A 12173-nucleotide genomic window follows, 5' to 3' on the forward strand; every position below is an offset into this window, starting at 1 on the left:
ACGAGGTGCCGTGCATCCTGGGTTGAACGGCGACCCGAAAAGCATACGTCTGAGCCCTGACACCTGATATCTGTGAGTGTGACTGTGTCTGGAGAAAGGGATTTTCAGATGCAGTTAAGTGAAGGCTCTTGAGATTCTCTGGATGGGCCCTAAATCCAATGACGCGTGTCCTTATAAGAGACAGAGGAGGTGACACAGAGGGGAAGACCACGCGGACATGGAGCCAGAGACTGGGGTATGGGGTGATGGGGCCACAGCCGAGGGATGCTGCAGCCCCAGAAGCTGGTGAGGAGTGATTGTCCCCTAGAACTTTCTGAAGGAACCGACCCTGTGCACACCTTGATTTCACAGCTGGGCCTCCAGAACTGCAAGAATGAACTGTTGTGTGTGGGACCTTGTGACTGTCCCGGGAGATGTTCTGAGCCGGTCGGCACACGGCTCGCTTCCCCGGACACGGCGGCCTGAGTCCCTGTGCGTGGCCACGTAGGTGTCCTGGTACAGACTCCTTCCTCCGGCCGTCTCGGGCCCCAGCTCGGCGCGTCCAGGCTGCTGTGGCACAATACCAGGCGGCTTCCCCGACAGACGCTTCCTTCCCGCAGCTCCGGAGGCTGGACGGTGGAGACCAGGGTGCATCAGGGTGCCAGGGGTCTGCCGAGGGCGGGCCCTCCGGCTTCCAGATGGCTGCCTTCTGGCTGTGTCCCCGCGTGGACAGGGAGGGGGCGTGGGGGCACATCCTCTCACGGCCCCTCCTTCGGCAGCACCAACCCTGGGATGGGACCCCACCCCCCTGGCCTCCGCGACCTAACGCTCTCCCGAAGCGCCCCCCCACCTCCAGACACCATCACGAAGGGGAGTGGGGCTCACGTATAGGAAATGAGGGGGTGTTTTGCACTAGTTAGGGCTCAGCTGATCGATGACTAGTGTTGTGGTTGGACTGGCCTTTGTGGTTCTGCTTACAAGATGCCCTTCCGCCGGACACCCATCGGGAAACTGAAAAAAAATAAAGGTTTCTCACTTACCAGACCTGGAGATCACCCAGCGCCCCCAGGGCCACATAGTGAGAGGGGCGAGGGGGTGACTGAGACAGAGCTGCTTGTTCACTGGCCGGGCCTCTGCTCTTATTGGGTCCAGGATGGGAGCCCAGGGTTTCCAGGGCTCATTGTTTCTTGGTAAACTTAAAACCTCCCAGTGGGAATTTAAAGCGATGGGAGGGAGCAAAAACAAAACAAAACGAGTGGCCCGAAAGGCCAGTTACCAAAATCAACCAAGACCTCTAAAACAAGGAGCCTCAGTCGGGGCAGGCGGCCTCTTTGGCCTCTTTCTCTAGAGGCGTGGCTGGCGAGTAGGTTCATTCCAGCTACCATCTTTGAAGAGGATGCCTGGGCAATCAAAGTGTAAGTCCTGCACTCGCATCACAAGAAGGAAACAAACTGGCCTTACCCCACAGGGGGCACACAATTCCATCTGGAGCTGGCAGGGCCGCAGCAGCCAGGGACACATCTTGTCTACCAAGGGTTGGTTTGTGGGACCTGACTGCTTCGTGTGGGAGCCACCGAACCGGCGTCTGGCCGCCTTCCTGTGGGATGTCGGGACTTGACAAGGCCGGGCATCAGGAAGGGCAGGTGGACGCCAGGGGAACCTGCGTGGGCGCCCACAGGGACAGGACCCACAAGGGCACCGTGGGTGAGGCTGCGACCAAGGTCAATGCGCACCCGGCCGGGGACAGGTGCGGCAGCCACCTGGGGAGCTCCCCAGCGCCTGGGACCTGGGTCTGTGACCCTGCGCCCTCCGTCCATCCGTTTACCGGGAAAGCGGAAGTGCTGGGATCCGAGCGCCCCCCGCCAGGCGTGTCCTTCGCAAAGCCTCGCGTGCGCATGCGGGTTAGGGTTACGGCCCTTTGTCTTGCCTTTTCCTGTTGTGGGTAAGGGTGGGCTTCTTCGCTCAGGGCCTGGGGGCGGGCCACTGTTTATAACACTGCCCCAGGTGTCATTTTGGCCAGACTACCCTGTGGCAGGTGCTGCCTCCCATTCTCCATTTCGTTTATCACCAGGGAGGGTTTCGCGTTGGTATTAATTGTTTAATTATCTGCTTCCACTGTTTTATTATAGGTGTTTCTTCTCACCGATACGTCACAACTCTACTTTTTCAAGAAACGTGAAAAGGTTTTTAATTGTGCTAAAAAACACATAAGATTTACCCTCTTAACCATTAAGCTCTTGTGCGGTGAGTTTGCTTCTCCCCCCCACATCTTTCCACTTTATGAACAGTTTTTCTGTAAGCATTTTGTTTTCATGGTTTTCAGACCACAATCTTTAAAGGTCTTTCTTTTGTGCTCTGAGAGACCTTCCTCGCGGCTGGCACAAGTTCTCCCATGGTGTTTTCTCTGTGTTTCTCATGTTAACTTTTATTTTGATCCACCTAGGACTTATTTGGGGATGAAGAGAGATGGAGGGGTTGCCCCAGCCCCAAGGGCCAGCCGATTGTCCCAGGCCTGTGCAGATTTGAAACGCTCCCTCCTCCCTGAATAAGACCCCGTGGGTTTGCGTCTGTTTCTACATCTGCTCTAATCCATCACCAGCTTTTCTGGCCCTCTCCCCGCTATTTTCACTGGTATATAGTCTGGTGTGTCTGTCTTAATAGCTCCTTAGCAGGTTCTTTCTCCTTAATTTTATTTTTTCCCTTCTTAAATTCCCAGCTGTTTTCACATGCTCCTTCCTCTTGGGAGTTCTAGAATCTGCACAGAGGGGGCCCAAACACATGTATGAGAAATGTCACAGGGGCGCCTGGCTGGCTCCTTTGGTAAATAAAGAATGTGACTTTTGATCTTGGGGTTGTGAGTTCTAGCCCCACGCTGGGTGCTGAGATGACTTAAAAAATAAAAATCTTTTAAAAAGAGAAGAAAGGGATGAAAGAAAAGAAAAGAAAAGAGAAAAAAAAAAAGAAAAGAAAGAAATGTTATAAACTTCTGCTTTTGACCACGTCGTAGACTACCGAGTAAAAAGAGTTAAATCTTGATTAACGCGTCCGTGGGCAAACAGAGGCGAAGGAGCAGTCAGAGGCCAGAATGTCCACAGAGGCGGGAGGCAGCTTTTGCGTTAGGCTGGGTTTGGTCTTTCGTTTTCACGGACCTTCAAGATGGTGGGTCCTGTTAAGTCAAGACCTCACAGGGTGAAGTCACAATCGAAATAAGATCTTCCCAGGAATGGAAAGGAAACTCGGTTATCTCCAGCCTGTCTGTTGGGAGGAAGAGGGGGGTAGAATCTAATCCAATGATTGGTGACCTCGCTTGAGTTTACAGCTCCAGCAGTATCTGGGTGTCCAGAGGCCTCCAGTAGACAAAGCAGTTTAAAGTCATCCAGGGTGGTGGTGACCCTGAAGGTTTGCGGTTTGAGCCTCCAACCCCAGCCTTCGAGAACTCCCCCAGTCATGGGGCACCTGGGTGGCTCAGTCGGTTAAGCTTCTGACTTCAGCTCAGGTCGTGATCTCGTGGTCTGTGAGTTCAAGCCCCGTGTTTGCTCTGCGCTGACAGCTCAGAGCCTGGAGCCTGCTTCAGAGTCTGTGTCTCCCTCTCTCTCTGCCCCTCTCCCACTTGTGCTCTGTCTCCGTCTCTCTCTGTCTCTGTCAAAAATAAACAAACATTCAAAGAACTCCCCTAGTCACGTCCCAGGAACTGCGTATGAACTGGTATCGAAAACTCAACCTGTCCACATGGCGGGGGAGCCAGCAGTCCTGAAGGCAGCAGAGACTTGCAGCTCAGCATCATTAGACCCAGAATTAGTGTGTTTAATCCTGAAGTGTGGAACAGAGGGCAAGACATATGGAGAAGAGCCAAAAATAACTAAGAAATCAGCAAATAATGGAGGTCTCAAAACACTGGATGCGGCTAACCATGGATTTGAGCTGTCCGAGCAGAGTGTGTTTCCCAAATATGGGAAGAAAAGGGAGGGTAAGAGAGAAAGAGCAGAGGCAAACTCTGAAGAGGATGAAGGCAGAGAATTTTCCAGAACGAATGCAAGACGTCAATTCACCGGTATTCAGAAAGCCAACTGCGTCCCAAGCAGGGTGTATAAAAAGACACGGCCGATTCTGCGCAGAAAATCCAAGTCAGCAAGAAAAGCGAGCCTGAGGATGGAAAGCCAGCTTCTCAGACCCAGAGCCTGGAACTCAGGACCCAGAGGGGCACCGCATGCAAGGCTCTGAGAGAAAGCAGCAGCCCAGAAATGCTCACCCGACAGAAATGGTAGAGAAGTGAAGATCCCCGCTGGAACAAATTCTGAGGGAACTGTTTCAGGCAGAAAGAAAATGAGCCAGGTGGAAGGGCTGACACGCAGGAGGAGACAGCAGAAAAGGTGGGAAATGCCTGAGCTGAGGCGAAGAAACATCACCTTCATTAGCAAGAACTAAAATGTCCAATGTGTACGATTAAAGTCTAAATTAGACAACAACGGCAAAACATAGCCGATTGGAGTCAGGCTTTAAAATCTTTGTATCTAGCAATTTTTCCGAGCTGAAGGCTTGTAGCAGCCCTGTGTTGAGCAAGTCTGTCGGTGCCGTTTTTCCAACAGCATCTTCTGCTTTGTCACATTTTGGTAATGCTTGGTAGTATTTCAAACTCTTGTATTTGTTATGGTGACCTGTGATCAGTGATGATTTAATTAAGGTACGTGCATTTTCTTAGACATAATGCTATTGCACGCTGAATAGACTACAGTACAGCGTAACTATAACTTTTATATGCACTAGGAAACCACAAAATTCGATTGGCTTTATTGGAATATTTGCTTTATTGTGGTCATGGCCTAGAACGCAACCCACAATATCTCTGAGGTATGCCTGTATTGTTTGAGGAGACTGTGACATATTACCCGGTTGAATGGAGTAGGAACATTAATGATTGTGGTAAATAATAAGAGACTAGAACTGGTCTATAACTTCCAAACTAGGAAGATGCAAAAATTAGAATGAAAAGGAAATAATCCAAAATAATCCTTCCATAGGGAAGGAGGGACAGATAGCCCAAAATAAAATAATGGAAGTGCATAAAATTTACTAGCGATTACAATAAATGTAAATGGTCAAGTTAAAAGACAAAAGATGGTCAGACCGTTAACTTCTTTTTTCTTCAAGTGTATTCATTTATTTTGAAAGAGACAGAGGGAGAGAGAATCCCCAGCAGGCACTGCGCTGTCAGCACAGAGCCGGACCCAGGGCTTGAACTCACGCACTGTGAGACCATGACCTGAGCCAAAATCAAGAGTCAGATGCTTAACTGACTGAGGCACCCAGGTGCCCCAGACTGTTATCTTTTTTTGAATTCAAGTTTTTAAGCCATCCATAAGAAATACCTAAACATTTATGCTTAGATGCTGAAAATTTTAAAGGTAGGGAAAAAAATAAACCTGGCAAATACTAAAGAAAGAAAGCTCACATACATTAGTAAAGTTATATTTTTGTGTATTTTTAGAAATAAGGAATATTGTATCAGAACTTTTAATTCACCAGGAAGATGTCACCATTCTGAACTTTTATGCACCTAACAAGGGAGCCTCAAACTAAAGAACCCCTGGAGGGGATCATAAGTTCACCTTTTTTTTCTTTTTACCCTGTTAGTAGGTTTTCTAACACTGATCTATCCTCACATTCCTAGGAATAACTCCACTTTGTGTTTTTATTTTCATAAACTGGGAAGGGGGTGGGGCCAGGGGCGGGATCTGGGCTTTTGCCCTCAGTCCTTGGTGGATCTTTCCCTACCCTTCGGATTTCTGATGTTGGCTCATCACCCTCACTGAGCCCAGCATTACAGGACTCTTACTGCCTAGAATATCAGGTGGCAAGGCGGGAAAGGAACACGGTGAGTCAGGGCTTCCTACCAGAAAGTGACAATCCCGCTTGTCATTTCGTTGATGGAAGAGGGTCACATGACTCTGCCTGATTCTGGGGCTGAGGGGAACACTCCTCCCTGGATGGAGGAGAATCAGAAACAGTGGTGAAAATCAACTGATTACTGACCGGTCCCTCTTGCAAAGACAGAGTTTTGTCTTGGCCAGGGGCTGGCAAACTTTTTCCGTAGAACCAGTTAGTAAATTTTTTCAGTGTTTCGGGCCATACGGTCTCTGCTGTAGCTGAACAGATGGAAATGACTGCATTAAAAACTTAAGTGAAACTTCACAAAGAGGGGACGGGGCGGCTGGGTGGCTCAATCGGTTAAGCGTCTGACTTCAACTCAGGTCATGATCTCATGATTGGTGTGTTTGAGCCCTACATCAGGCTCTCTGCGGTCAGCCAGACCCCGCTTCAGATCCTTTGTCCCCCTCTCCCTGTGCCCCTCCCCTGCTCTCTCTCAAGAAATTAATAATAAAAAATAAATTTAAAAAAACTACACAAAGAGGTTGTGGACTAGAGTTGGACTCTGGGCTGTGGCTTGCCAGCTCCTGGTCTGGGGCATCTGACTCTTTCGCATCTATAGCTAGAAGGGGTTGGGGCCTGGGGTCTCACCCCTCCGCTTCCCTCTTTCTCCCCTCTCTTTTCTCTGTGTCTATCTTCTTCCTCCCTCTCCCCACAAGCCGTCCTGACAGCTGTCTGGCCCAGCCTCTGCCAGAGTGCGCACTAAAAATATCCTGGCGGCAGCCAAAGCACCTGGGGGCCCTGCAGCATGCGCCAGGAGCCGGATGTGCGACCTTGGCCCGGGCACTCTCAGCACAAGCCTGCTCACGGGCAGCCCCTCCCTGCTTCCCCGAGCCTGGGCCACAACTGCCCCCTGATTTCTCCATGTTCCTTCAGCATCCAGGTCAGACCTCCAGGCCTCTGCACCCATGCTGTCCTCTCTGGGAGGCCACCATCCAGCCATTCGTCAGTCAACAAATACTGGATCCTCACGGGGAACAGTGTCCAGTGGGAGAGTCAGACACGTAGGGCGATACAAGCACCCACGGTGTCAGGGGCGGGGGGGCGGGAAGCACGGGGCCAGAGGAGGACCCACGTGCCCCTTGGGGATGAGAGAAACCCTCGGGAGGAAGCGGAGAATTAAACCACTTTAGGGGAAGAGGAAGAGCGCACCTGGCGGAGGGACCACAGAGGCCCAGGCTCGGTCTCTTAAAGGAATCGGGGTGGGGGGGGGGTGGTGAAGACTGGTAGTGTTGAAGCTCCCCAGGGGGAGGTTGCTGCAGGTCAGGGCGGGCCCTACAGCTGCCCGGACACACACCCCCCCTGAACACTTGGGGCTTCTGCTTCAAGGGGCTGGGGGGAGCAGGATGGGGCTGGGAATCTGGGGCATTTTTCTGGGAAGAAGTGGGCTTTTAGGAGGTGGTTATGAAGGAGGGGATGGCTGCCTCTCCTGGGAACAGCAGTGCAATAAGCTCTCGTCTTCCAAGCCCCACCTGCTAGGACCTCTCCTCCAGGAAGCCCTCCCTGTGCTCCCTCTGGTTCTGTCCTACCCCACTCCAGGCCCTCCTCTGGCTCTTCCCGACCCACTCCCTTTAAATGCCAGGCTGCCACCGGAAGTCACCCTCCTCTGTTTCCTTCTCATCTGTAGTCTGGGTTGCAGCCAGGACGGGACAAGGTGGGCACCCATCTACACACGATATGTGACTTTACCCTGCCTGGCACATAGTAGGTGCTCAGGAAATGTTGATTGCACTGCTGGTGACCTTGGGGACGTTACTTAACCTCCCTGTGGGCCCCTGCCCCCACCTCTCCCTATCTTAGAAGGAAGAAAATTGGCCTGAATTTCAAGGTGGCCTCAGGGCCTGAGGCCTCCCCCCCACCCCCACCCCCAGGGCTTCCTTCCCCAACGGACAGTTCTGCATCCTGTCCTTCCCATCCCCACAGCATCGGTTTTTAGGATCCAAGGTCAGGGCCGGTGAGAGCTTTGGCACCAGTGCACCCGAGTCAAGTCTTGCCTCTGACCTGTCTTCGGAGTGGGACTTCAAAGAGTAGCTTCTTGTCCCGGAGCCTCAGAGCCTCAGTCCTGTAACATAAGAATCACCACCTCCTTTCCCCCGGTCCGGGGGGCGGGGTGTTCAGCATTGGGTCGGAAAGAAGCCTGGGCCAGGGCTTCTGTGTAGGAACTAAGAGCTAAGTCACCAGGTCAGATGTAGAGCTGGGAGGAGAGCACTGCAGGCGAGGGAAGAGCAGGGGCAAAGGCCCTGAGGTGGGACTGGTTTTGTTAGGGCAGCAGTGACCAGGCAGGGAGAAATGAGGACAAGGAGGTGCACAGGGCCCTCCTGCATAGGCCTGGAAGGTTGTGGGGAGGGTGTGGGGGTCTTTACTAAGGGTGCTGACCCCTCGGGAGAGGGCTTGGAGCTGGAAAGGAAGGTGATCCGTCTCTGTCTGGAAACTCTTGCCCAGACCCAGGGCCACATGTAAACATCCTGAAGCCACCGTGCACGCACTGGAATGGGGCACTTAAGCAGAGGGTGGGGGCCAGGTTTCTCACTGTCGGCGAGGCATGTTATAGACAGGCAAGGGGAGGAGACTAGAAGGATCCGTCTGCTAATGGATTAGGCGTGGAGACATCTGCATGAATTCATGTGTAACTTAATATAGACACAGTTACATATGGAGGTATTTATAGATCTGTGTATGTACATAGTTAATAGACACATTTTGGATCCTTGGTCCGTCAGCTCTGAGGGCCTAGAAGCAATGACACCCCGGTGGCAGGCCACACACACACCTGCCCAGATCTTGGTTTATATTAATACAGCACCGCGCCCTTTATCAGTGGGGAATATATTCCAAGATCCCCGGCGGATGCCTGAAGCCACAGATAGTCATGAACTGTCTATCTATCCTATGTTTTCTCCTCTCCATCCATACCTACGATAGAGTTTAATTTCTAAATTAGGCACATGATAACACTTTACTGCGGTCTGTCTCTCAGATTAGCATCTTGTACTGTACTCGCTCTTTTCGCTCTTCTCGTGGTGATGTGAGACGATAAAATGCCTATGTGAGGAGATGAAGTGAATCGAATGACGCAGGCGTTGTGATGTAGCACCGGGCTACCGTTGACCTTCTGACCATCTGCTTCTGGACTGCGGTTGATCACAGACCACTGACACTGTGCAAAAGGGGAGACTATTTGTACCCTCCAGCAAAAGGCACCAGGGCTGCTCCTTGGAGAAAAGGCCGACGGTCAGAGGGGGGCAGGAAATATACAAGAGGAGCATAAAGTATTTCGTAGGGACAAAGTAAGGAGGTACTAAGAGGGGGAAGGCATGGGTGTCATGGGGGCATGTCAAAGAGCCCTGGGAGCCAACTGAATGAGCTTCCGATGGCCAAAGCTGACACAAATTTGAGCAAGAAAATCAATAAAGTAGTATTGGGTTTTAACCCAAAGTAGGAAATAAATATCCATGAGTCCATACCGATGTGAATGATTGAAGAGATAAATAAACAGGGAGAAGAGAGGAACTCAAAATAATTTGTGCAGGGGGAAACTTGACTCCCCACCCCTTAGGCGTGGGCTGCACACCCCGACTTCCTTCCACGGGGCACAGCGCCAAAAGAGGGAAGAAGTGAAGACACTTGAGAGATGCCACTTCCGGCAGGTGAGCAAGGTCAACGTCACAGTCAAGAGTCACGCTCGTGGCATGTTCTGTGGACTTGGTGTGACAAGAAGGGCACTTCACCTCTGTGGTCTTCCCCAGAGCTGTCACCACCTCCCCCCGCCCCCAGGCCAACCATGAAAAAACACCAGACAAATCACAGCTCAGGGATTTCCCACAATACACTCGACCAGTTCTCAAAACTGGCAAAGACATCAAAAACCAGAAAGCCCAAGGGGCTCCTGGGTGACTCAGTCAGTTAAACCTCCGACTTCAGCTCAGGTCATGATCTCCTAGTTCGTGAGTTCGAGACCCCCATCGAGCTCCCTGCGGCCAGCTCAGAGCCCGCTTTGGATCCTCTGTCCCCCTCTCTCTCTGCCCCTTCCCTGCACGTTCTCTCTCTCTCCAAAATAAATAATAAACATTAAACAACTACAGGGAAGTCCAAGAAACTGTCTGAGCCTAAGGAGACCTGAAGACGAAGTAAAACATGGAGTCCTGGGACAGAGAAAGGATAGTGGGGAAAGTGGAGAAAATCTGAATAATATATGGACTTTAGTTATTAGCAATGTCTTGGTATTCAGTTCACAATTGTGACAAATATACCGGATTAATGTAAGGTGTTAATAATCGGGGAAATTGGGCATGGGGTATACAGGAACTCTGTACTATCTTCACCATAATTCTGGAAATCATAAACTAAAATAAACTGTGTTTATTTTATTTTATTTTATTTTATTTTATTTTATTTTAGAGAGAGTGTGAGCAGCGGGGAACAGAGGGGGAGAGAGAGAGAGGTAATCTTAGGCAGGCTCCATGCTCACCACCCTGGGATCATGACCTGAGCCAACATCAAGAGTCAGGCTGTTTCGAAGGGACACATGCACCCCCATGTTTATAGCAGCACTAGCAACCATAGCCAAAGTATGGAAAGAGCCCAAATGTCCATCGATGGGTGAATGGATAAAGAAGATGTGGCCGAGGGAGTATTACTCGGCAATCAAAAAGAATGAACTCTTGGGGCGCCTGGGTGGCTCAGTCGGTTGAGCATCCGACTTCGGCTCAGGTCGTGATCTCGCAGTTTGTGAGTTTGGGCCCCTCATCGGGCTCTGTGCCGACGGCTCAGAGCCTGCAGCCTGCTTCGGAGTCTGTGTCTCCCTCTCTCTCTGCCCCTCCCTTGCTCATACTCTGCCTCTCTCTGTCTCTCAAAAATAAATAAATGTTAAAAAAAATAAATTAAAAAAAAAAGAACTCTTGCCATTTGCAACTATGTGGATGGAACTGGAGGGTATTATGCTAAGTGAAATTAGTCAGAGAAAGACAAATATATGACTTCACTCATATGAAGACTTTAAGACACAGAACAGATGAACATAAGGGAAGGGATGCAAAAATAATATAAAAACAGGGAGGGGGGCAAAACAGAAGAGACCCTTCAATGTGGAGAACAAACACAGGGTTACTGGAGGGGTTGTGGGAGGGGGGATGGGCTAAATGGGTAAGGGGCATTAGGGAATCTACTCCTGAAATCATTGTTGCACGATATGCTAAGTCATTTGGACATAAATTTAAAAAATAAAAAAAAAATTTTTAAATAATTAATTAATTAATTTTAAAAAATAAATAAATGGGGGAAAAAAAGAGTCAGGAACTCTACCAACTAAGCCACCCAGGCGCCCCTAAAATAAATCGGGTATAAAAGAAAAAACAGAACAAAACCAAAACCCTATAGTTGCCATGGGAACAGGGACTGTTCTGGGCAGGGGTGGAGGCAACCAGAGGCCCGAGTAGGAAGCCAAGGCAGCATCCAGGCTGGAGATGACTCGGCCTGACCTTGGGCCACGGGGTGAGGAGTTACAGGAAAATGGACAAATTGGGGTGTTTCAGAAACACAGGGCCAGCAGGACCAACGTGGATGACAGGAAGAAAAGACTATGGGACTCGGGGCGCATGCTCTTGGGCTACCCTTACTGAGCTGGGGGAGCAGGCCTGGGGCCGGGAGATCATCCTAGTGTTCCAATGGAGGGCTGAATGACAGGTGCATTGTATAAATCTCATTTTATGAGGGCCCAGGTGAGGGGGGCGGAAGCCTTTCTGATTTGTGACATGACAGCATTCTTGGGGATAGTTCTTCCCAGTCCTGGGACCAAGGATGCGGACTTGCTGTGTGGCCTCCGAGCGAGTTCTTCCCTTCTGAGTCTCATTTTCTCCATCTATAAACTGAGAATCAATAAGGTCCGATAAGGTTCCGCCCACAAGCTTGTCGGTGGGGGACATCAAATAGCTCTGTTCAGTACCTGGCACACAGTGGGCCCTCAATAAACTGTGGTCACCCCGTCCCTCTCCCCCTGGGTCTCAGGTGGCGGGAGAGACGCCTGTTGCTTTAACTTATGCAAATAAACTGCGGGTGGTGGAAGGGGGGGGGGGGGGTGATGAAAAAAAGGAGCCGCTCCTCTGGATCAGCCAATCAGCTCGCCGGACCGACGGAGCCAGCCGCCTGAATGGCCCAATGGCAGACCGCGCGGACTCCAAGCCCGCCCCTGCCCCCGGGCGCCGTCGGGTGGGTGGGGACTCTCTACGCCACGCCCCGGGGGCGGAGCCAGGCGGCTGCCTCGCCGCAACCGC

General features: G+C 51.0%; 1 long non-coding RNA gene across 1 annotated transcript in view; it reads right to left on the bottom strand.

The window, feature by feature from the left end:
* The window catches only part of LOC145713446 (uncharacterized), a 222069-nt gene that overhangs the window by 4182 nt on the left and 205714 nt on the right, over positions 1–12173 (bottom strand). The gene's annotated exons all lie outside the window — the stretch shown is intronic.

The sequence above is a fragment of the Panthera onca genome, chromosome A2, assembly GCF_046562875.1.
Source record: "Panthera onca isolate mPanOnc1 chromosome A2, mPanOnc1 haplotype 2, whole genome shotgun sequence".
In the NCBI taxonomy this organism is placed as follows: Eukaryota; Metazoa; Chordata; class Mammalia; order Carnivora; family Felidae; genus Panthera; species Panthera onca.